The sequence below is a fragment of the Ranitomeya variabilis genome, chromosome 1 (assembly GCF_051348905.1).
Source record: "Ranitomeya variabilis isolate aRanVar5 chromosome 1, aRanVar5.hap1, whole genome shotgun sequence".
In the NCBI taxonomy this organism is placed as follows: Eukaryota; Metazoa; Chordata; class Amphibia; order Anura; family Dendrobatidae; genus Ranitomeya; species Ranitomeya variabilis.
The window spans coordinates 1,019,852,564-1,019,879,601 of record NC_135232.1 but is presented as its reverse complement, the minus strand read 5'-3'; the positions used below and the strand labels follow the sequence as shown (position 1 = coordinate 1,019,879,601).

At 42.2% G+C, this 27,038-nt stretch overlaps 1 protein-coding gene across 11 annotated transcripts in view; it reads right to left on the bottom strand.

Annotated features, from left to right (window-relative positions):
* Positions 1-27,038, bottom strand: part of TENM3 (teneurin transmembrane protein 3) — a 1,770,339-nt gene that overhangs the window by 219,885 nt on the left and 1,523,416 nt on the right. The window lies entirely within an intron of this gene.

Genomic DNA, 27,038 nt, shown 5'->3' with positions numbered 1-27,038 from the left:
ATTATACCACATGATGAACCATTTAAGTGAAATAACACAACAATGATTGAATAAAACAGCAGAGCATTCATTATAATACTTACGATAGTAGCTATTGGTTCTGTGGCTATTAATGTTGGTCCAGCACCTAAAATGTCCTTTCTAAATATTTATCTTTACACCCTAACCACTTTTGTAATTTACTTTACTGATGATGATTGGTGTTACACCAGTGCCGCCCCACAGCCTCTAGAAATGCCTTGAAACAAATCGTCATCAGGGAGCAGTGATAAAAACAGTGAGTGACACCAGCGTCGCCCCCGATGATGATTTATTTGAGGTAGTTGCTAGGAGCTGCGGGGCGGCGTTGGTGTCACTCACTGCTTTTATCTTTTTCCCCTGATCATGTCAAGTGTCACAATTAGAAGCAGTGGCAGAAGAGACAGAAGCAGAATGCTGGTGCTGCACTCACATCCCCCATGGATTTTATCACCATGGATCAAGGACATCTTCAGAGGGTGGCTAATGCAAGAAACTGTAAGGGTACTGTCACACTATCAGTATTTAGTCAGTATTTCACATCAGTATTTGTTAGCCAAAACCTACAAAAATACAGACTTGATGACGTGTTTCTATTATAGCTTTCCCCTCTGCTTGTTTCACTCTTGGTTTTGGCTTACAAATACTAATGTAAAATACTGACCACATACTGATAGTGTGACCGTAGCCTACTCTCGTCCCATGACGACGACGCTGCAGGGAAGGGAGTGCAGCCCCAGATTCCTGTGACATCCTGTTTGAAACTCCTCTGTACTCCGTAGCTGTAACTTTTTTTTAATTGTAAAGTGCTACAGAATATGTTCATGTTATATAAAAACAATTATTATTATTATTATTATTATTGATAATAATATTATAAGCAACGTATTTGCAAAGATGCTGAATTCAAAAGAAAGGTGTTCATAGTTAAACTTATTCTTTAATCCTATTTGTTATCCACATAAATGCAGCAAACGTTATCATGATTTAAAAAGCACAATATAGATAACTTGGCACTGAAGGTTCTCTCTCTTAAGGAGTGTATCAGAACAAAATGGCTGTTCAAACAAAGCATAGGCATACCCTTGCAGTGGTTAAAAAGTTCAGTGCAGCTTCCACAGTTTTTGATTTACAACTCTCTCTGCCCATCTCTAGCTAGAGTAAAGTTAAAACTTTCAATCAAAGAGCAGGTGGATCTAGATCGATCTATCTATCTATCTATCTATCTATCTATCTATCTATCTATCTATCTATGTATCTATTATCTATCTATCTATCTATTATCTATCTATCTATCTTTTATCTATCTATCTATCTATCTATCTATCTATCTTTATCTGTCTATTTATCAATCTTTATTTATATATTATATATCTATTATCTATCTATATAACTATCTATTATCTATCTTTTATCTATTCATCTATCTTTATCTATATATTACATATCTATAATCTATCTATCATCTATCTTCCTATCTATCTATCTATCTATCTATCATCTATCTATCTATCTATCTATCTATCTATCTATCTTTATCTGTCTATTTATCAATCTTTATTCATATATTATATATCTATATCTATCTATTATCTATCTTCTATCTATTTATCTATCTTTATCGATATATTATATATCTATTATCTATCTATCATCTATCTATCTATCTATCTATCTATCTATCTATCTATCTATCTATCTATCTATCTATCATGTCACTATCTTTAAGTTGGATTGTAGAGGGTGTAATGTTGGTAAGTATGCCACATTGCATCACATACCATTTAATTAAGGTATATAAACAGAAAAAACCCTTGAACTGTTATATTCTGGGACTGGATTAGAATATGTACATAATTAAGAAATGTGTCTGCCTTGGCTGATTCTTTGCTCAGCCGCCATTGTTTCTGACAAGTTCCATATTGAGGAACGTACGACTGTGACTCATTACTGTAAATTTAGCCAAATGATTTTAGCTAACTGAACATCTTATCTCTTCTATAAAGCTGTCGGTTTTGATGATGTTCCCATGTATTTGATATATGTGTTCGTTATAATATTACACTAGGCCGGGTTACTTATTGCTTTTCTTTTCGTCATGTAGAGGATACATAAAAGGCTCCCACACATTGTTCACTCGGTTATCGCTGCTCTGTTGCAGAAGGTCTGGCTTTTCCAAATGGGAAACTGACAGACATTTTAACTACATTTTGATGATTGAAGGTTCTGTGCAGTCATTAGTCATGGAGATTTCAGACTTTTACGTACTCAGATCTGGCAACTAAAGCAATCACCTTTATTTCACTCCGAGCCGCAATGACAGGATTACAATCTATAATAAGATTCCTACACAAAGAAGACTAGCATTTATAGTTGCTAAGCCACCAAGCACTGCTCGCTTGATATCCGTAGCCAAGAGCACAAAATAAGAATTGGGAGGGTTCCCATGGGAGAGCTTTCAAACATTCCCTTTTATTGGAATATTTTGGCAGGAAGAGTGTGCTTTCCTATGTCATTCGCACATTTTATTACCTAGCATTTTCATTTGTCAGGTTTTCATCTCACTGTCGGATCCTAAATAAAACAGCTGCTTGTAATCTGACGATTTCCCCAACAGTTGTCTTATAAAAATCCAGATACATATAGTGACAGCCCACAATTCAGCGACTATCCTTTCACTAGAGAAAACTGAAGGGAGTTGGGCAGGGTTTAGATAATTAAAAAACCTACATAAGTATGAGGAGCTATATATTAAGGTCCAAAATGCACTAATAAATTCAAGAATACCTAGGTAGAAATATGCAAGGCTCAAAATCAATAAAACCTGCATTCTTTATGGGATAGTATGAAATTTAAAAACATAAAAACCTACAAAAGTTAGATATAGAGAATACTAAAGATAGTCAAGTGATAATAAAAAAAACTCCCTTGTATGAATATTAGAAATCAATACAATGTTACACTGTGTGAAGTCACAGTATTGAAGATGTATACTCAAAAGTCACAAACCAATATAGGTAGTGTTGTGTAAGTAACGACATTAAAAGGACATACACGTAATAGGAGAGAGTGACGTCACATGAAAGTTCACGTAATGATAATGATAATGCACAGTGGTACCACGTATACTTTACCTATCAAACAAAATGCACAAGACACATGTTTTGCATCAAGCTTCATCAGGAGCTTATGTTTTTATGTTTGTAAATATTATGCAATCCTATAATTAATATATTTTGTTATTAATTTTGAGCCTTGCACATTTTTTTAAATAGGGTTTGGATAACGAATACAAAAGATGAATATCACATATGACTATGACAGGGACTGTGAAAATGGTTGCTACATAGAATTCAGTAGAATGAAAAGGATGAAAAAATACGGCAATGAGCCACAACAATAATGAGTTTAACAAGAGGACCTGTATTGAATATATACAATATAGGTCAAAGCATGAATACAACAGTAAAAAGGAATCAGACACAACTGGAGAGGACATATACTGATGCATATACTGATAGATAGAATGATTTGCAAGGGCAGTGATCACCAAAAGTATGGACAAAGTATTGTGCCGAAACGTGCATGGCGGCTTGCGTCATTCCAGCAGGAGAAGACTGTAACGGGTATGTGTGCATTTACATACTTGTATGCCACTCTTGGCCATATTTTTCCTTGTTAAATTATCATTACCCTTGCACATCATTCTGAATCATCAAATGCTTCGCTATGTCCTCTCCAGACACCTTTTTACTACTATATTCATGCTTAAACCTATATTGTTTTTATTCAATAAAGTTCTTGTTGTTACTCCCACTATTGCTGTGGGCTCATTATCATTTTTTTAAACTTTTTTTTACTTTATATTTTATGGTTTGCGTTTTGGTGTAACTATGCCTAGTGCGTTATTATATACACTTAAAGAATTATTATTAGTAGAGATGAGCGAACCAGTGGATATTCAGACTCGCCAGGTTTGACATACAGTGAAAAGTTCGTCTCGCATACGAACTTGAGCCCGGACCCGAACCCAATAGTGATGTGCCTAAACAGTGAAAACCCCCCAATTCTAACTTCAACATTAACCCAAACACACCCTAATCCCAACCATAACCCTAACCACACCCCTAACCCTAATCCCAACCCTAATCCCAACCGTAAATGTAATACAATCCCTAACTTTAGCCCCAACCCTAACCCTAACTTTAGTCCCCACCCTAAATCTACTTTCACACTAGCGTCAGTACGGGCCCGTCGCAGTGCGTCGAGCCGACGTACCGACGCATGCTGTGAAATAAAAGCACAACGGGGGCAGCGGATGCAGTTTTTCAACGCATCCGCTGCCCCATTGTTCTGTCCGGGGAGGAGGGGGCGGAGTTCCGGTCGCGCATGCGCGGTCGGAAATGGCGGACACGACGCACAAAAAAACTTTACATGTAACTTTTTTTGTGCCGGCGGTCGGCCAAAGCATGACGCATCCATCGACGTGTGGCCATATGTCGCAATGTGTCGCTAATGTAAGTCTATGGCGAAAAAACGCATCCTGCAGACAACTTTGCAGGATGCATTTTTTTCTCCTAAACGACGCATTGCGATGTATTCAAAACGACGCTAGTGTGAAAGTAGCCTAACCCTAACTTTAGTCCCAACCCTAACCCTAACTTTAGTCCCAACCCTAACCCTAACTTTAGCCCCAACCTTAACCCTAACCCTAACTTTAGCCCAACCCTAACCCTAACTTTAGCCCCAACCCTAACCCTAACTTTAGTCCCAACCCTAACCCTAACTTTAGCCCCAACCTTAACCCTAACCCTAACTTTAGCCCCAACCCTAACCCTAACTTTAGCCCCAACCCTAACCCTAATGGGAAAATGGAAATAAATACATTTTTTAAAATTGTATTATTTTTCCCTAACTAAGGGGGAGATGAAGGGGGGTTTGATTTACTGATTTACTTTTATAGCGTTTTTTGGGGGCGGATTTTTATGATTGGCATCCGTCACACACTAAAAGACGCTTTTTATTGCAAAAAATAGTTTTTGAGTCTCCACATATTGAGAGCCATAATTTTTCCATATTTGGGTTCACAGAGTCATGTGAGGTCTTTTTGCGGTATGAGTTGACGTTTTTATTGATACCATTTTTCGGGCACATGACATTTTTGATCGCTTTTTATTCCGATTTTTCTGAGGTAGAATGAACAAAACCAGCTATTCATGAATTTCTTTGGGCGGGCGCTAATACCGTTCCACGTTTGGTAAAATTGATAAAGCAGTTTTATTCTTCGGGTCAGTACGATTACAACAATACCTCATTTATATGGGCAGCACGGTGGCACAGTGGATAGCACAGCAGCCTTGCAGCGCTGGAGTCCTGGGTTCAAGCCCCACTAAGGACAACATCTGCAAAGAGTTTGCATGTTCTCTCTGTGTTTGCGTGGGTTTCCTCTGGGTACTCCGGTTTCCTCCCACATTCCAAAGACATACTGATAGGGAATTTAGATTGTGAGCCCCAACAGGGACAGCGACGATAATGTGTGCAAAACTGTAAAGCGCTGCGAAATATGTTAGCGCTATATAAAAATAAAGATTATTATTATAAAGATTATTATTTATATCATTTTTTTATGTTTTGGCGCTTTTATATGATAAAAACTATTTTATATATAAAATAATTATTTTTGCATTGCTTTATTCTGAGGACTATAACTTTTTTTTTTTTTCATTGATGACGCTGTATGGCAGCTTGTTTTTTGTGGGACAAGATGACGTTTTCAGCGGTACCATGGGTATTTATATCCATCTTTTTGATTGTGTGTTATTCCACTTTTTGCTTGGCGGTATGATAATAAAGAGTAGTTTTTTGCCTCTTTTTTTATGGTGATCACTGAAAAGGTTAACTAGGGGGACAGTTTTATAGGTCAGGTCGTTACGGACGCGGTGATACTAAATATGCGTACTTTTATTGTTTTTTAATTTAGATAAAGAAATGTATTTATTGGAACTATATATATATATATATATATATATATATATATATATATATATATATATATATTTTTTTTTTTTTTATTTTATTTATTTATTTAGGAATTTTTTTTTTTTTTTTTTACACATTTAAATATATATTTTTTTTACTTTTTTACTTCGTCCCAGGTGGGACATGACTATATAGGGTCAGATCGCTGATCTGACACTTTGCTATGCACTGAGCAGACGCTTGGAAGCCACCTCCCTGCAGGACCTGGAAGGCTCTCCGCTGCCATTTTGGATCTGGGCCTGCAGGGAGAAGGAGGTAAGAGACCCTCGGAGCATCGCGTCTGTGAGTTCTCATGGCACATAGTGCCGGATGTCAGCTGCGATAGTCAGCTGACACCCGGCCCCAATCGGCCGCGCTCCCCCCGAGAGCACGGCTGATCGGTGATGATGTACTATCCCGTCGGTGGTCATACGGGCCCATACCTCCTCGACGAGATAGTACGTCCGATGTCAGAAAGGGGTTAAAATAAGACAGAATTTTAAAAAAGTAATAATCTTAAACCAGGAGGCAGAGGTCCAAGTGGAGGAGGTAGACGTGGCAGTATAAGTAGAGGAAGCAGGGGAGGAGGTATCCAACACTGTTTTAGTGGGATTTTTTTGTTTTAGTTAGGGAAAAGACTTAAAAAAAATATCAATCTAGAACCAGGAGGCAGAGGTCCAAGTGGAGGAGGAGATTGAGGTGTAGGTGGACGTGACATAGGAGGAGGGTTTTTTTTGGGGGGAGTACTCTGAAAACAGGCAGTGTAATAATCTTCTGGCCACTGTCTGTGTGTATTCAGGCTGTGCTATACTCCACGCTATTTTGGGTTGAAAACAATAAGATCATTAAATAGGGGACGTGGCTGTGTTGCTGCTGGTGGTTGTGTAGCTGCTGCAGGGAGAGAGAGGACGTGGTAGATCTGTGCCTGCTACCAGGGCTGTGGAGTTCGAGTCATGGAGTCAAAGTTGGAGTCCATTTTGGTGGAGTTGCTATAAAATGGACCGAGTCCGACTCCTAAAATATACAATAAATTGGGTACAGCAGTTCAACGCAGTATGTGCTGTACATTTTTTAATAAGAATTTGGGAAAATTATGAAATGTACCATAAATGTCTGTTCTGTTCCTGATGTAAGGATGTAGCCTTTTAGTTGAGATGAATGTGTACTGCACTTTGTATACATGCTCAGTGGTGAGGCATTGCTGTGGAGTTGGAGTCGTGTAGTCAGGAGTCAGAGAACTTAAGGAGTCGTAGGTTTGGTTTACTGACTCCACAGCCCTGCCTGCTACATGCCCAAATGAAACAACTTCCTCTGATAAATGCAGGCGTCAGGACGTTCTGCATAATTTCGTAGGCATGAGTACCGCTGGATGAAAAGTGAGACCAGAACAAGTAGAAGTGGTGTTAGATTGGTTGCTTGAGAGTGCCTTCAGTTCCTTTGCTTGGTCTTCTACCCGGTTCCCTGCTGAAAGAGCAGATTTTGCACATGCGGCCTATGGGCATCTGTCTTCCACCTCACCCTTTTGCAAACCAGGCAAACAGTCTGAGCCCCAAGTCATGCATCAGTCACTTCTGCTCTTTGATGACTATGCTGGCTATGGTTCCGTGGACCATCCACCTGGACCTGTCTAACAATTGGAAAAAATTGAGTGCACTGATGCCCAATCACTTGTTCTGTTGGAGTATGTGTGCATGGAGATAGTGCAAATGGTCAACAGATCACCAAGGCACATCTCTGATGATGACGAAACACAGGTTCCAACTGCTGCAGCCTTCTGCTGTTTGTAGTCTGGCAAGGAGGGCAGGGGTTAGGACTGGGTGGAACATCATGCTGAGGGTTATTATTATTAGTAATTTTTTAGAGCACCATTGATTCCATGGTGCTGTACATGAGGAGAGGTTACATACATAAACACAAATAGAAATTACAATGAACATACTAATAGTGACAGACAGGTACAGAGGGGAGAGGACCCAACCCTTGCGGTCTTACATTCTACAGTATAATGGGGAAGGGGACCGTAGGTTCGGGGGCTGCAGCAACTCTGATGTTGGTGAGGTGGCAGTGGAGTAATTGCAGGCTGTAAGCTGTTCTGAACACATGGGTTTTTAAAATCCGCATGAAATTTCAGAATGTAGGGGATAATTGGATGTGTTGGGTCACAGAATTCTACAGGATGGGGGACACTTGGAAGAAGTTTTGCAGGCGAATGGATGAGGAACGTTCGATTGTGGAGGAGAGAAGGAGGTCTTGGGAGAATCAGAGTTTAAGTGGTGGGAGATATCGTGAGAGTAGTTCAGAGATATATGGAGTAGACAGACTATGGTCAGCTTTGTAGGTCAGTGTTAGTAGCTTGAAGTGGATATACATTGTGGAACTGAGAGACAATGAAGGGATTAGAAGAGGGGAGAAGTGAAGGTGTAGTGAGGACAGGAGAGGATTAGTAGATGGATAATGTCAATTATTTTTTTCACAGACTAATAGAAAACACACACCGATTCTGAAATATTTTTTGGCCTATAAATGGCAACAAAAATTTGTATTTCCCAGACTAATAAAAATACATACCAGTCCAGAAAAAATATTTTTGGGGCCTAGAAATGGCAACGAGATGGCTGCCCGAATTATTGATTTTCAAAAGTAGTACAAAAAACACACTAGACCTGAAAAATTATTTTGGGGCCTAGAAATGGCAACAAGATGGATGATACAATATATCGATTTGCAAAAGTACTAGAAAACACACACCGGGCCTGAAAAATAACTTTTGTGGTCTAGAAATGGCAACGAGATGGCTGATATGAATTATTAATTTGCAAAAGTAGTACAAAAAAAAAAAAAACAGGCCTGAAAAATTATTTTTGGGACTAGAAATGGCAATGAGACGGTTGATGCTGATTATTTATTTCTCAGAGTACTAGAAAACACACAGTGGATTAAAGGACAGTAATCCCTCAGGCGGAGGGTGCAGAATATATACAGTGGCTTAAAGGACAGTACTCCCACAGATGGAGAGTGCTGCAGAGTATACAGAACGGCATAAAGGACAGTACTCCTACAGGCAGAGAGTGCAGAGTATACACAGCGGCTTAAATGGCTTAAAGGACAGTACTTCTACAGGCGGAGGGTGCAAAGTATACACAGCAGGATCAAGGCCAGTATTCACATAGGCGGAGGGTATGGAGTATACACAGTGACTTTTAGCACAGTATTCCCACAGGTGGAGGTTGCAGAGTACACGCAGCTACTAGTACCACAGAAATAGCACATATATGGGGTTGCAGAGTGAGCAGTCACTATCTGTTACTCACCCCAGCTGCGTCCTATCCTTACATTAGCAAGAGGATAATGGTGGCAGCACTAGTGATTCAGCCTTTATACAGGTGGGTCATGTGCTACACCGGCCAATAACAGCCATGTCAAGTGATGGCTCTGGAAGTGCAGCCTTTTAACAAGCTTTATTAGACTGGAAAACCCAAACAAGAAGCCGGACAAACAGCAAAATCTCCATATTTAGTGTTCGGTACCGGACATTTAGGCATTTGGTACGAACCACCAACTTTACGGTTCGGATTCATTCATACCTAATTATTAGATCTTATTTTATTTAACATACACAATTTTCTTTATAGGGTATTCTTCCAGTGGGTTTATTTGATTGAACATATAACTCAGTGCATACTAACAACAAGCTTCAAAGTATCTTCTGGATTGGTCCAAAATCTTGAAGTGGTGAAAATAAGTATTTGATACACTGCAATTTAGCAAATTTTCCCTACAAAGAATAGAGAGGTCTATAATTTTTGTCATAGGTACACTTCAACTGGGAGAGATAAAATCTTTAAAAAATCCAGAAAATCACAATGTATGATTTTTACCAAATGAATTTGTTTTTTATTGCAGGAAATAAGTATTTGATACAATAGAATAACAGAACTTAATATTTGGTACAGAAACCTTTGTTTGCAATTACAGAGGTCAGACATTTCTTGTAGTTCTTAACCAAGTTTACCCACACTGCAGCAGGGATTTTGGCCCACTACTCCATACAGATCTTCTCCAGATCTTTCAGGTTTGGGTCTGTCGCTCAGCAACACTAAGTTTCAGTTCTCTCCAAAGATTTTCTATTGGGTTCAGGGGTCAAGAATGGCTAGGCAACTCCAAGACCTTGAAATGCTTCTTACGTAGCCACTCCGAAGTTGCCATGGCTGTGTGTTTCGGGTCATTGTCATGCTGGAAGACCCATCCACGACCCTTCTTCAATGCTCTTACTAAGGGAAGGAGGTTGTTGGCCAAAATCTCGCAATACATCACCCCATTCATCCTCTTGTCATCTTTGCAGAAAAGCACCCCGAAAGTATGATGCTTCCCTCACCATGCGCCTCCAAACACAGAGAGTGCAGTTGATATCAAAAAGTTTCTATTTTGGTCTCATCTGACCACATGACTTTTTCCAATGCCTCCTCTGGATCATCCAGATGGTCACTGGTGAATGTTAAATAGGCCTGGACACGTGCTGGCATGAGAAGGGGACCTTGTGTGCCCTGCAGGATTTTAATCCATGACTGCGTAGTGTGTTACTAACGGTAAAGTTTGAGACTGTGGTCCCAGCTCTCCTCAGGTCATTGACCATATCCTCCTGTATAGTTCTGGGCTGATTCCTGAACTATCTCAGAATCATCCTTACCCCATGAGTTGAGATCACGCATGTAGCCCCAGACCGAGGAAGATTGACCATCATCTTGTGTTTCTTCCATTTTCTAATAATTGTGCCAACAGTTGTTTAAAGACCTCTCTATTGTTTGTAGGTGGGAAAAGAAGAAGCGAGCGGTGAAACATGCGTCAGGGTGAGGGGGTGAGGGGACACCAATCGTTTCCACTACTCCATCCTGTCTCTGCTATTGGTAAGCGTATATCTCTAACTACTCTAATTTGCCACTTCCTTCACTTAAGAAGTAGATCACTTCTTGATACATATGATGGGTGCCACTCTTAGCATAATTATGCATGTGTATTTAAGTGATCTTTAAGCTTTAGTTTGAGGCCACTAACTTGCATGACTGACCGATAGCATTTACAGTATATACTCTGTTGTACATAAAATTACTGTACATCAATGGTAGCATATATACAACCCCTGGGAAAAATTATGGAATCACCGGCCTTGGAGGATGTTCATTCAGTTGTTTAATTTTGCAGAACAAAAACAGATCACAGACATGGCACAAAGCTAAAGTCATTTCAAATTTCAACTTTCTGGCTTTAAGAAACACTAAAAGAAATCAAGAACAAAAAATGTGGTAGTCAGTAAAGGTTACTTTTTTAACCAAGCATAGGAAAAAAATTATGGAATCATGAAAAACAAACAAACAAAAAAACATCACTAGTATTTTGTTGCACGACCTCTGGCTTTTATAACAGCTTGCAGTCTCTGAGGCGTGGACTTAATGAGTGTCAAACAGTACTCTTCATCAATCTGGTTCCAACTTTCTCTGATTGCTGTAGCCAGATCATCTTTGCAGGTTGGAGCCTTGTCATGGACCATTTTCTTCAACTTCCACGAAAGAATTTCATTTGGATTGAGATCCGGACTATTTGCAGGCCATGACATTGACCTTATGTGTCTTTTTTCACAGTTTTTGTTCTATGGCAGGATACATAATCATCTTGAAAAAAATGATTTCATCATCCCCAAACATCCTTTCAATTGATGGGATAAGAAAAGTGTCCAAAATATCAACATAATCTTGTGCATTTATTGAAGATGTAATGACAGCCATCTCCCCAGTGCCTTTACCTGACATGCAGCCCCATATCATCAATGACTGTGGAAATTTGCATGTTCTCTTCAGGCAGTCATCTTTATAAATCTTATTGGAACGGCACCAACCAAAAATTCCAGCATCATCACATTGCCCAATGCAGATTCGTGATACATCACTGAATATGACTTTCATCCAGTCATCCACAGTCCACGATTGCTTTTCCTAAGCCCATTGTAACCTTGGTTTTTTTCTGTTTAGGTGTTAATGATGGCTTTCGTTTAGCTTTTCTTTATGTAAATCTCATTTCCTTTAGGTGGTTTCTTACAGTTCGGTCACAGGCTTTGACTCCAGTTTCCACCGATTCGTTCCTCATTTGTTTTGTTGAAACCCTCTTTTAAGAGTTTGATAATCCTCTCCTTTATTTCAATTGACATTTCTCGTGTTGGAGCCATGATTCATGTCAGTCCACTTGGTGCAACAGCTCTCCAAGGTGTGATCACTCCTTTTTAGATGGAGACTAACAAGCAGATCTAATTTGATGCAGGTGTTATTTTTGGGTATGAACATTTACATGGTGATTCCATAATTTTTTCCTCAGAGTTGAGTGATTCCATAATTTTTTCCCTATGCTTGGTTAAAAAAGTAACCATTACTGACTACCACATTTTTGGTTCTTGATTTCTTTTAGTGTTTCTTAAAGCCAGAAAGATGCCAATTGAAATTACTTTAGTTTTGTGCCATGTCTGTGATCTGCTTTTTTTCATGCAAAATTAAACAACTGAATGAACATCCTCCAAGGCCAGTGATTCCATAATTTTTGCCATGGGTTGTACTCTTACTGCTGTCATAATATACTGTGTTTTGGGGTTTTTATTCCCCATAGTTTTTGCAGCATGATTATTTTTTACATCTTAAATTGTGCACATTATCATACTACCATATAATATTAGTTTTTTTGTGATTGCATCTGATATTTATAGCCTTTGTCGCTACTATGTATTTATTGATGTTATTCCATTTGGTAAATTGATTTTTTTTTTCTCTAATATTTTTACAAGATATATCATCTTTAATGGTTAGGTACACAGTTGATGGGGGCATTGTGCATTTACCTATTTATGGGGACATTTTTACATACATTCGGATGCCCCCTACAGTTAAAGTTGCAGATTTCACATTTGGATTTATGCAGCATCTATTGTCTTCAAGGTATTTTCTGTTTGTTATTTTAATAATAATAAAAATTGATGTTTTTACATTCTAATACATCTCTTCAAGTTTTCCAGTTCATAAAGGTCTGTAATTAATATTGCAAAATCAGCAGTGTAACAAATACTTATTTTCCCCACTGTAGGTGCAGTGAGAAGAGGATGATGGTTAACTTTTGGATGCAGTGATTTTTTTTTAACTTGCACATCATCCATAGATGTTGGATCTTTGTGAATGTTCTGTCCCTCGGATCAATATAACAGAAAATGAAAAAAATCATACAGAGTGTATCTTAGCACGGGTCGGTAGCCGTGGTAGAGGCACGCGTTTGTGGTGCCCCGACACGTTACATGAAAGTGGGGGTCCTGGCTGGATGTGTGGACTAAAGCTGTGAGGGCGCTATGCCCGTGCGGGCGGCATGTAACCAATGTTGCTGGTTTGCCAGGACCAGATTTTTTACAGTTCATTGAGGGAGACCACCATTCAGAAATAAACTTTTTACTGAAAGGGAACTTGGTAGGGAATATATAAAAGAGACAGCGGGTACACAATCTTTTACAACTTGAAGAATTTTCCACACGAACTTGCTTCTTTTCTCTTTTGTCCTCTATCTCCACTTTTCCTATTTTACTCTTTTTACTGGTCCTCTGTTTCCACTGTTTCTCTCTTCTTCACAACAACCCAGTTTTAACTTTACAGTGCTGCTTAACAAGAGTCTATTGCTCATCCTGAGCATCTTCTTTCCCCTTAGGGTGCCAGTATGACTAGACTTAGCTTCAAGCTCCCTGATGCTCTGTGTGTCCTGCCCAGGACAATCTATTCACCTCTCATACTCAGTCCTGTCCAGGCTCGTTATCATGCAAGCTACAATCTCTAAACCTTTCTGATAGGCATCCTCTCAAAGGACCCGTCTCTCGAAGGTCACTTCTGCTCCGAATCTCTCTTTTAACCTCTGTCCCCTTTCACTTAGGGACACCCGAAAATGTGGCACTGCTCATATAGGAGCTAAGGTCCTCTTTTATGAACTCCAGGTCCTCTCGGACAACTGCAACTCATCCTTTTCCAATCTAGGCTAGACCGAAACATTAACTTTAACTGTCCCTACAGTCAAGACACACATACTATCAGTATTGCTAACACATTTAAGGCACATCACAAGTCACACTGTACATCACAGCTCACATTATATTACACAACATTTTACAACAATAACATTGTTTCTTCAAGAGTGAAACGTGGGCAGCATGTCCATCTCATTATAGCAGCTGTTTGCGTCTACCTTTTATTATTTGAAGTCGATTTTCTTTTTTAATTTTATTTTTGATCCATGGGTAGACAACAGTTGGAAATAAAACGTACCGAGTGTAGCAGTGGAGCTAACTATGGTGGCAATATCAGGCAACCATGGAGAGTATTTAAGAGAAAAGGGTATTTTTCTGTTGTAAAAAAACAAGTTCATTGCTTGGTTGCTTGTATTGGGGTAGAGAACGGCAGCTCCCACCTTTTCCATCTATGCCTTGAATTGTCAAATTTGGCTTGTCTGGAGCCAGATGAGAGCATATCTTTAAAAAAATGTACTCACATTTTGATTCTCATCATCATCATGAAGAATAGTCTGCACTATAAAATGGAATTTGAAGCACTAGGTCCAAAGTGACAGACTATATATTTTGATGTGCCGTATTATACTGGTTTTGTCAGGTATGGAGATAATAAAACTGGCTGTGAACAGTTTTGGACCTAATTTATTGTTGGAGTGAAAGTTCTTTTGCCAACCATCTAACCCTAAAAATGCGCTAATTTTCCCAGAATTTTTACACAAAGTTTAAAAGAGATCTAGATAGTTGGAACTGAGTCTAGCATTTGCATAGTTGAATTTTCATTTACATGATTATCCCACACATATATTTTGCCATGTTCCATGCAATTGCTATCCATAAAGGTGAATGTTCTCCTGAATTGCAGGCTTCCCTGGCAGGTAAATAACCCTTTTTGTACTGTCAATGTCTGTCCCGATGCCTTTACAGGAAACAAGCAATATTTACTGTTATAGCATGATTACAATGCACAAGACTACATTACGGCCAAGTATAGCTAGCGTGATGGGAATCGCAGTACCCAAAGGCCTACTCAGACAATACCACCCATTATGTGATTAGATGCTACTGGTCAGTAGCCAAGTCTTCTTGTGCTTTCAGTGCTGGCAGTTCTTTAAGCATGCATAACCCATAGTAATGAAACAACAATTAGCTTTAATCAACCAAATACTATAGAAGGGTAGGTTGGTTGGTTGCCATTGGATTGTGAACATTTCTACTTTTTAGAATACACATTCCATGCTGGGAAAAAGGGCTTTAGAGCATAGCTGTGGCTTGCGATGAGCTGGCACACAGTTTTACATCTCCGCAGTATCTTTGACTTTGTTGTATTTATGTTTTAAGAATCTTTGAAATAGAAGATTGAGTTTTTATTTTTCCTGTGATCTTTCCACAAAATGGAATGAAAGAATTTGCTCACAGACAGGGTGCACTTTATGAACAGTCAAGCGTGCTGAGTGCGAGTATGTGTTCACGAGCCCTGGCTTATCATTGGCTGACATCAGTCACATGAGCAGGTCCGGTAATGAGAGCTGGATTTCACTTGTAAACTGTCCCGGTGTATGGCATAGAACTGTCACAGTTTGACTGCTTCTTTTGAAGACAGATCTTATGTCCTGAAAGCAATAACTATAGACACAGGAATGAAAGCTGTCTCAAGTCTGTGAAAACTCCAAACAGAAATTACAGCCTTTCAGATTGTTCTTTTACAGTATATTTAAAAGAGGTAAAGACAGTACAAGCATCAAAAAAAGGAAAACGGAGACTATAGATAGGATGAAAGTGATATTAACATGTACCGCATGCAGAAGTATGGCTATTTTGTGTACATATGAGACAAAAAGTCATTATCTACCGTGCCTGGAATCCCTTCTATTAAGGAAGCTATGTTAGGGGCCCAAAAGCTGGCTTGGACTGATCCACTGGGGCACTTGACTGCTCCATATGCGGTTGTTCCATGTATGTGACCATGGGATGATAATTAGCGATCCTAGTTATAGTTTTATTGCGCAGATATGTAGCTACATAACCTTTGTGACTATTGTACCTTGATCCCTTTAGCATACACAAGAGCTTTTCAGTTTGCCATTCAGTAGACATTCCAATCATTGCAGTTAAGCATAAAAAGCAGGATGACAGTACTAAAACATATAAATGTATACTCAGTGGCATCCAGCTAATAGTGGCAGAACACGTGGCTGCTATGGAGCCCATGAGTTGGAGGGGAGCGTAGCAGTCCACCTAAAGCCCTCTGCTTCCTGTCACTCTTTTATTGGTATTTGCATTCTGGATGCAGATACAGTTGAAGACAATGATGGAAAAGGGAGCTGCCCGCTATCATTCTCCCTGAGTGCAATTACACTACTACATCATGCTAATATCTTGTGTGGAGGGATGTGGGGGTCATTATACTGTGTGGAGGGCAGTCTAGGGGCCATTATACTTTGTTGGTGTGCTGTAGGGACCATTATACTGTGTGAGAGACTGTGGTGGACATTATCCTTTGCAACGAGCTCTGTGGGGGCCTTTAAACTTTGTGGGAGGGTGTGGGAGGTCATTATACTGTGTGGAGGGTTGTGGGAGGCCATTATACAGTATGCAGACCTGTGGGGAGCATTGTACTATATTGAGGGCTGTAGGAGGCAATTATACTGTGTGAAGAGCTGTGTGGAGGGCCATTATACAGTGTGGAAGGCTGGGAAGGGGCCTCATACTGCATGGGGAGCGATTATACTGCGTGGGTATGGATGACTCTGTGAGGGTCATCATAATGTGTGGAGCCATTATATTGTGTAGGTGGGCTTTGTGGGGTTATAATATTGTGTGGAAGAGCTGTGTTGGGGGCATTAAACTGTATGGAGGGCTGTGGAAGGCAGTATACTGTGTGGAGGGCTGTGAGGGGGCATTATACTGTGTGGGCATCTATTATACTCTGTGGGTATGGAGGACCCAGTGGGGTCCATCATACTGTGTGAATGGCTGTGTGGGAAGAACTGTTTAGGGGGCCATATTAATTTATGTAGGATAGTGTGTGTGGGTCATTATACTGCTTGTGTGGGAATATTATACTGTGTGGAGGGCTGTGGGGGCATTTATACTTTGTGTGAAAGCTGTGAGGGGGCAATTATACTGCATGGGAGGACTGTGTGTAAGCCATAAAATTGTGTGGAAGGGCTGTGTGGGGATCATTATACTCTGTGGAGGGTTGTGGGGGAATTATACTGTGTGGAGGGGAGTGGGAGGGGACTGTCAGGACTCTGGACATTTTTTACCTTTTGGGCATTACTGCCCTTTTCCAAGATGGCGTCTTTGGTCTCATGTGCACTGTGTCTTCCTGCTATAAAACTCCAGCCTTCAGTCTGTGCTAGAGTATTCTGCCTTGCATCCAGCTCCTGACCTATGATTACTCCCTGGCTATATACCTGCTCCTGTGAACCTGTGTGGTGATCCTGCTACTCAGCTCTGAGTTCCTGCTGCATACACAAGTTTCCAGTAATCCTCCTTCATCTGCTGTTCGTGTTTACTTCCATCTGCATTTGCTGGACATGTAAGCTGTTTCTGCTTTGCAATAACCTGAGACTATTAACCAGGCCTCCCTTGTTGAACTAATATATGATTTTAACTCCCTAATAAGCATATCTATCTGTGCCTGGACTAAGACAAGGATTTATTCGTGTCAAGTATCCTCAAGAATAACTGTGCTTCATAGACTTTCTGCTTGATTGCATTTTCCTCTGAAGTTTCCTATAGACTGCTAAGCTGCGTTTATTATTTGCACCAAGTGTTGTGGACTTAAGTTTCTCTCTGCACCTGTTTGAATCACCGTGTGATAATATAGACTTTACCACTTACAAAACGGTGTCCTGTAGTTGTCTTGTTCCACGCAAAGAGTCTCCTGAGTTATCCCCTATAATTATTACAGGGACATCAAAATGTATTTTGAGACTGTGGGGCCCATTATACTTTGTTGCGGGACTGTGGGGGCCATCATACTGTGTTGTGAGACTGTAATTTTCACGTATCCAAAAATAAATAACTAATTTATGAAGCTCCAATATCAAATATAGACAAACGAATGGTACTCATCAGGCTAGTTTTACAGACTTTATTGCAGCCTCTTCTGCTGGAGAATGGGAACAGGGGTGCGTGAATGATGACGATCGTTTCACACAAGTGCGCTTCAATGGGTCACACGCTTCTCTTGTACATTATAATGTTGATCACGAACAGCCCTCAGATTGCATACTAATAGCATCCCTGTGCTGTCTGTGATGTTTACAGACCTTTGGGCTCGTGTTGGCAATTTTGATCCATGACATAGACCATGGACGGATATCTCTCTGTGTGTTTTTTTTTTTTCAAAAAACCATGAACATGTAAAAGCCAGCTCCATAGATTATAATAAGAACATGGTCTATCCATGGAAACCAAGGATAGAATGTCATCGTGAAAAATGGATGATGTCTCTGAGTAAGGTCTTAAGGTGCTTATCGGTAACAAAGTAGCTTCATTCATACTATGCAATTCTGAAGCAGTTTCTAATACACATTTTATTTCAATTAAAATAAATCCCTGTTTTAGTTCTATGAAGCAAGTTACTTGTAATACGTGTTCTCCATACTAATATAACATGCAGCTCTATTGCATAAAACAAGGCACTGGTGTTATGTTATCTACTGATTAAAAAAAAGATAATTAGCATATAACAGTAATGCAATTATCTTCAGCGATGACAGCAGCTACCAATTGTTACATTGGTGTGTGCTACATCTGTAACTATGTTTTACCTGCACTGACAGTTATGGATTGTATCAGGAAACACTTAAGCAAAAATCATGTGACACAAATGAAGCCCCCGCGTTGTTATATGTTATGGGAGTGACAGCGCTATTCTCCAAATCTAAATGTGCTCTGTTTCCTAAGTACAAATGATGACATCATATATGTTGATTTATTATGTAAGACAGGCCATACACAGATGGCTGTCAGCCAAACAATGCACCAGCCGATTGTTTGGCCGAAAGCCATCTCAGACGATTCTCCCATACACAAGAGCGCTTGTTTTGTTTCCACTATGAGAAAGTTGACCGGTGGCTTATCTCTGGAGGAGCAAGGCAATGGTCAGTCTGAAATCGAACATGTACAATCGGCATCCCATCCAACAAGTTAACTGGCGCCCTCATACACATTAGACCAGTAGCCCCTAATCATTCGTATCTGTAAAGCCACATCCAGCTCTCAGAGAGGGCCAAAAGCCTCATCTAGAGCCCACAAGAGCAGTGACATACAGGGCTTGCCTCCCTCCACAATAGTAATACCCAGAGGCACCCAATAAACGTATAATGACAGCCAAAGATTCCCCATAGAAATCACACCAAAGCAGCATACTTATAGTACATCCCGGGGTTCCCACCTTACCCCCATTAAGTATTCTCACATCAGGCACTCCCACCACACTGTTGCATCCATTTTTAAATAACTCGATAACTGGCAGTATCATCCTGTCTCCAGCTTATCATATTTATCTCTCCAACCCAAGGGCCAGTATATGCATCCAGACCTGCTTTCCTGTGTGGGGTGACTCACAAAATTAACCATCTGGAGACCTGCTCTTCATAGCTCTTTGTTAGAACGAGTGTCAGTATACCAAGCTGTCAGACAGCTGAAAACCATGGATTCATGAGCCACATGTGGCTCATGAGCAACAGGTTGAGGGCACCTGCTTTAGACAATTGTCTGAACTTATCAATATGAACATTAGTCTGATGTGTATGAGGTATTTAAGATAAACATTAGTGATGAGTGAGTATGCTTGTTACTCGAGTTTACCAAGTATGCTCAGGTGTTCTCCAAATATTTTGGGCATGCTTGTAGATTATGTTTGTGTCCCCGCAGCTACATGATTTGTGGCTGCTAGACAGCCTGAATACATGTGGGGATTCCCTAACAAACAGGCAATCCCTGCATGTGTTCAGGTTCTCTAACAGCTGCAAATTATGCAGCTGCGGGGACGCAAACAAAACACGAGCATGCCCAAAATACTCGGAGACCACCTGAGCATGCTCGGAAAACTCGAGTAACATCCCCACTCGCTCATCACTAATAAACATATATTTAATGTACAGTGGTTTGCGAAAGTAAGTCGCCCTTTGGCATTTTTTGTGTTTTGCTACTTCACAACCTGGAATCTGTTGTTTTTCAGCATTTGCATCAGTTCATGCTAAGAACATGCCTACAACTGTGAACATTTGGCTTTTTTTTTTATTGTGAGACAAACAACAAATAGGAGAAAATAACTGAAAACTTCAGTGTGCATAACTATTCACCTCTCTAAAGTCAGCACTTTGTAGAGCCTCCTTTTGTGGCAATTACAGCTACAAGTCGCTCTGCCTAAGTCTCTATGAGCTTTCCACATTTTGCCACTGGGATTTTTCCACATTCCTCAAGGCAAAACTGCTCCAGCTCCTGCAAGTTAGCTGGCTTCCTTTGGTGAACAGCAATCTTCAAGTCTGACCACAGATTCATAATTGGATTAAGGTCTGTGCTTTGACTAGTTGGAAGGTGAACCTCCGTCCCAGTCTCAAATCAATGACAGACTGAAAGAGATTTTGCTCCAGAAAATCACTGTATTTTGCACCATAGTTCTTCAACTCAACTCGGACCATTTTTCCTGTCCTTGCTGCCGAAAAACATCCTCAAAGCATGATGTCGACACCATCACGTTTCAAGGTGGGGATGAGGTTCTTGGGGTGATAAACTGGGTTGGATTGGCATGAGACATAAGTTCTATGTTGGTCTCATCTGACTGCAGCACTATCCTCCATACATTTGAGGAATACTCAAAACAAGCCATACAATTTTTGTTTGTAAGTAAAGACTTTTTTTCTGTCCTGTCTTCCATAATGGCCACCTCTATGGAGTGCACAGCTTATTGTGGTCGTATGGACAGATACTCCAGTCTCTGCTTTGGAACTCTGCATCTTCTTCAAGGTTAATTTTGGTATCTATACTGCCTCTCTGATTAATGCCCTCCTTGCCCTGGCTGAGAGTTTTGGTGGGCAGCCCTCTCTTGGAAGTTTGTAGTAGTTTCACGTTCTTTCCATTTGATAATGGATTTGATGGTGCTCCGGGGATCATCAGATATTGGGATTTTTTTTATGACTCAACCTTGACTTCTACTTTTCAACAACTTTGTCCCTGACTTATTTGGAGATCTCTTTGCTCTTCATGGTGTTTTCTGGTTAGTGGTGCATACTGCTTAATGGTGTTGCGGCCTTTCAGAATGGTGTGTATATACTGACAGACCAAGTGATATTTAGATTGCAGACAGATGGGCTTCCTTTCACTAAGCATGTGACTTATGAAGATAATTGCTTGCACCAGAAATTTTTACGGGCATCATAGCAAAAGGGGTGAATACATATGCACATGCCAAGTTTTAGTTATTTAATCCCAAAAAATTAATTCATACCTATATTTTTTTCACTTCAGTTCACCAACTTAGACTACTTAGTAGTGTTGAGCGATACCATCCGATACTTGAAAGTATTGGTATCGGAAAGTATCTAAGGATCTAATCCGATACCGATACCCGATACCAATACAAGTCAATGGGACTCAAGTATCGGACGGTATCCCTGATGGTTCCCAGGGTCTGAAGGAGAGGAAACTCTCCTTCAGGCCCTGGGATCCATATTAATGTGTAAAAGAAAGAATTAAAATAAAAAATATTGCTATACTCACCTCTCCGACGCAGCCTGGACCTTACCGAGGGAACCGGCAGCGTTCTTTGCTTAAAATGCGCGCGTTTACTGCCTTCCGTGACGTCACGGCTTGTGATTGGTCGCGTGCCGCCCATGTGGCTGCGACGCGACCAATCACAGCAAGCCGTGACGTAATTTTCAGGTCCTGAATGCCTAATTCTAGGCATTCAGGATTTGAAAATTACGTTACGGCTTGTGATTGGTCGCGTCGCGGTCACATGGGCGACGCGACCAATCACAAGCCGTGACGTCACGGGAGGCAGGAAACGCGCGCATTTTAAAATTATGTCACGGCTTGTGATTGGTTGCGTGCCGCCCATGTGACCGCGACGCGACCAATCACAAGCCGTAACGTAATTTTCAAATCCTGAATGCCTAGAATTAGGCATTCAGGACCTGAAAATTACGTCACGGCTTGCTGTGATTGGTCGCGTCGCGGCCACATGGGCGGCACGCGACCAATCACAAGCCGTGACGTCACGGAAGGAAGTAAAAGCGCGCATTTTAAGCAAAGAACGCTGCCGGTTCCCTCGGTAAGGTCCAGGCTGCATCGGAGAGGTGAGTATAGCAATATTTTTTATTTTACTTCTTTCTTTTACACATTAATGTTGTTTCAATACCGATACCCGATACCACAAAAGTATCGGATCTCGTTATCGGAATTCCGATACCCGCAAGTATCGGCCGATACCCGATACTTGCGGTATCGGAATGCTCAACACTACTACTTAACTTAGTGGTGAATACTATCGTAAACCACTGCATCATAATAGAAGCTGCATAGGTCTGTATATAGCAATGAGATTCCCAGATATTGCAGTCCTATGTCCTAGGAATAAAGGAACATTTCAGGTGTCACTCCAAGAGGCAATGGATAATTGCCTACTACTGTGAAATCTCTTTGAGACAATCATCCAAAACTGCATTAATTGCACACACCTCTTATCATTGAATTGAAATTTCTCATTCAGTCCCATTGCCACATGTATATAAAATCGAGCACCTAGCCATGCAGTCTGCCTGTACACAATTTAAGAAACAATGGATTATTATCAAGAGATCCATGGATTCGAGCATGGTACTGTAATAGGGAACCAGTATTGTAACAAGTCAGATCACAAAATTTCTTCACTTGCAAACAGTCCATAATCAACAATGAGTGGTATTATTAAAAAGTGGAAGCAATTAGAATCGACAGCAATACAGTCACAAAGTGTCAGGCCTGGTTAACATAGAAGCCTGGGTCTCTGAAATCCAAACCTCATCTGGCATTCTAATCACCACAAACACTGAGCATGGGGAGCCAGGGGCGTAACTACCGCGGTCGCAGGGGTCGCAATTGCGACGGGGCCCGCAGTGCTTAGGGGCCCACCCAGTCCAGCAGACTGGGCGGGCTCCTAAGAACTCTAAGCTACAAAATGGGCCGCCGGCCCTTTAAATAATTCTTCCTTACAGGCCCTGCTGCGCGTGCACTCGCGATCACGGGTGGGACTGCACTTGACCCGCAGCAGAGCCCCTCCACCGCAGAGAGCCGCACACCACTACTATAGCTGCCACTGCTCTGTGCGCACAGGACCTGTGATGAGGTCACAGGAGGGGAGGAGTTGGAGTCACATGATCAAGGGCTTCCGTGTAGTGCAGGACAGTAGTGCAGTGCTGTTTGTCATCATGCTGGAGGAAGGTAAGCTTTTGTGTGAGGTCAGGAGGGGTTTGGGTGGATGTAGCAGAGCAGTGTGTGTATGAGGTGTACGGAGCAGAGCTGGGTGTGCATGAGGTGTACGGAGCAGAGCTGGGTGTGCATGAGGTGTACGGAGCGGAGCCGGGTGTGTATGAGGTGTACGGAGCAGAGCTGGGTGTGCATGAGGTGTACGGAGCAGAGCTGGGTGTGCATGAGGTGTACGGAGCAGAGCCGGGTGTGTACGAGGTGTACGGAGCGGAGCCGTGTGTGTACGAGGTGTACGGAGCGGAGCCGTGTGTGTACGAGGTGTACGGAGCGGAGTCGGGGGTGTACGGAGCGGAGTCGGGTGTGTACGAGGTGTCGCATCTCTGCTTCAGGAAAATGGCCGCCGCGATCTCCATCTGGGCACGCGCGGCATCCTGCGGCCATTTTCCTGAAGCCGCGGCCAGCAGAGCGCCGCTTCTGCGCACGCGCGGCCAAAGGAAGATGGCTGCCCCACCGATCACCAATGAAATGTCGCACATCACGCTATTTTCACTCCCCTGTGCAGTGGATTCGGGACCTTGGGCATGCGCACACCACTACGCCACCAACGGAAAACTAAGCAAGATCTGGGGGAAGACACCACGCCCATCTGACCAGACCAGCCTGATTGACAGGCGAAAACGACTACTTTGGTAACGTATTTCTGCAGCATAGTTGGGGAATCGGGGTCCACAAAATACACTGTTGCAATGCACAGCTCAGGCCCTATTTAACAGTATTTTTATCTCATACGGAAAAAACGGGGTGACAGGTTCCCTTTAAGAGAAAGCCAAAATAACCCCGGGACAGAAGGCGAGAGCAGGGGGGAGGTGCGGGACAGAGCCGCTTTAGGCTAGTTTCACACTAGCGTTAACTGCAATACGTCGCAAATGCGTCGTTTTGCCGAAAATACGCATCCAGCAAAAGTTCTTGCTGGATACGTTTTTTCGTCATAGACTAACATTAGCGACGCATTTGCGACGCATTGCCAAACGTCGCGTCCGTTTTGCGACGCTTGGGCGTGTGGTAGTGGACCGTCGGGAGAAAAAAACCTTACATGTAACGTTTTTTGCTCCCGACGGTCCACTTTTTCCGACCGCGCATGCGCGGCCGGAACTCCGCCCCACCTCCCCGCACTTCCCCGCACCTCACAATGGGGCAGCGGATGCGTGGGAAAAATGCATCCGCTGCCCCCGTTGTGCGGCGGAGACCACACTAGCGTCGGGAACGTCGGCCCGACGCACAGCGACGGGTTGTTCCCGACGCTAGTGTGAAACTAGCCTTAGTCAGGAGAAGCTGAGGAGCTGCAGCCGGTTTACATCAGCCACCCCTGTACCAGAGAGGAGATTGTGAGTTGTGTATATGAGCTGGTATCTCTGGTGTGTGTGTGTGTGTGTGTGTGTGGTATCTGTAGTGTGTGTGTGATAACTGTAGTATGTGTGTGATATCTGTAGTATGATGTGTGTGTGTGTGATATCTGTAGTGTGTGTATGTGTGTGTGTGTGTGATATCTGTAGTGTGTGTATGTGTGTGTGTGTGTGTGTGTGTGTGATATCTGTAGTGTGTGTGTGTGTGTGTGTTATCTGTAGTGTGTGTGTGTGATATCTGTAGTATTGTGTGTGTGTGTGTGATATCTGTAGTATGTCTGTGTGTGTGTGTGATATCTGTAGTGTGTGTGTGTGATAACTGTAGTGTGTGTGTGATATCTGTAGTGTGTGTAATAACTGATGTGTGTGTGTGTGTGTGTGATATCTGTAGTATGATGTGTGTGTGTGATATCTGTAGTGTGTGTGTGATATCTGTAGTATGTGTGTGTGTGAGGCAGCGGCGTAACTACTACGGTCGCAGCTGCAAGCGGCTCTGGCAGGTCAGGGGGCCGTGAGTCCCCTTGAGCCTGTCTCCCTTATGCTTGTGTCCCCATGTGCCAGTCTCCCTTGCCCATTAGTCCCTGTGTGTCCCCATGTGCCTGTCTCCCTTGTCCCCTTATGCTTGTGTCCCTTGTCCCCGTGTGCCAGTCTCCCTTGCCCATTAGTCCCTGTGTGTCCCCTTGAGCCTGTCTCCCTTATGCTTGTGTCCCCGTGTGCCAGTCTCCCTTGCCCATTAGTCCCTGTGTGTCCCCATGTGCCTGTCTCCTATGTCCCCTTGTGCTTGTGTCAGTCTCCTTTGTCCCCTTGTGCTTGTGTCAGTCTCCTTTGCCCACTAGTCCCTGTGTGTCAGTCTCCCTTTCCCACTTGTCCCTGTGTGTCCCCTTGTGCTTGTATCCCTTGTCCCCTTGTGTCAGTCTCTTGCTCACTAGTCCCTATGTGTCCCCTTGTGCCTGTCTCCCTTGTCCTTGTCCCCGTGTGTCAGTCTCCATTGCCCACTAGTCCCCTTGTATCAGTCTCCCTTGCCCACTATTCCCCGTGTGTCAGTCTCCATTGCCCACTAGTCCCCTTGTATCAGTCTCCCTTGCCCACTATTCCCCGTGTGTCAGTCTCCCTTGCCCACTAGTCCGTGTCCCCGTGTGCCAGTCTCTCTTGTCCACTAGTCCCCGTGTGCCCTTTGTGTCAGTCTCCCTTGCCCACTTGTGTCAGTCTCGCTTGCCCACTAGACCCCTTGTATCCTTCTCCCCTGCCTCCTAGCCCCCATGTGTCCCCTAGTGCCTGTCTTCCTTGCCCCCTTGTTCCCTCTCCTCTGCCCCCTCGTCACCATTTGCTCGTGTCTTTGTCACTGCCCCTGTATGGAGGGGCTGCATTATACTATGAGGGGGGCTGCATTGTATTCTATGGGGCTTACATTGAATTTTATGGCGGGGGGGGCCCCATTTGGAAGTTCGCACCGGGGCCCATAACTTTGTAGTTACGCCACTGTGGGGAGCTATGTCTGTATGGAGGAGTTGGGAATTACCAATCAAACAATCATCAGTCAGTTATTCAATGTGTATTGAGGGGCTTTACATCACCAAGCACAATGTTAAACATCAGATGCAGTAGTGTAAAGCTGCCACAACTGGATCTTGGAACAGTGAAACGTGTTTTGCAGAGTGATGAATCACACGCCTCTAACTGAAGGATGAGTCTGGGTTTTGCAAATACAAGGAGAACGTTACCGGCCTGACTGCATGGTGCAAACTGTAACACTTGATGGTGGAGGGATAATGCTATGGGGCTGTTTTTCACTGTTTGGCCTGCATCAAGACTTTTTGGACAATTGTACAGTATGATTTCAACTAAAATATGTGGGAATAGTTTGGGGAAGACCATTTTCTGTTCCAGCATGACTGGGCCCCAGTGCAGAAAGTAAGGTCCATAAAGTTTGGTGTGAAAGTGCATTACTGGTCCATACAGAGCCCTGACCTCAACCTCATCGAACACTTTTAGGATGAACTAGACTGGAGACTTCAAATGCTCTTCTGTATGAATTGGTAAAAATTCACATGGATGTACCACAAAATCTTGTAGAAAGCCATCCTAGAAGAGTGGAAGCT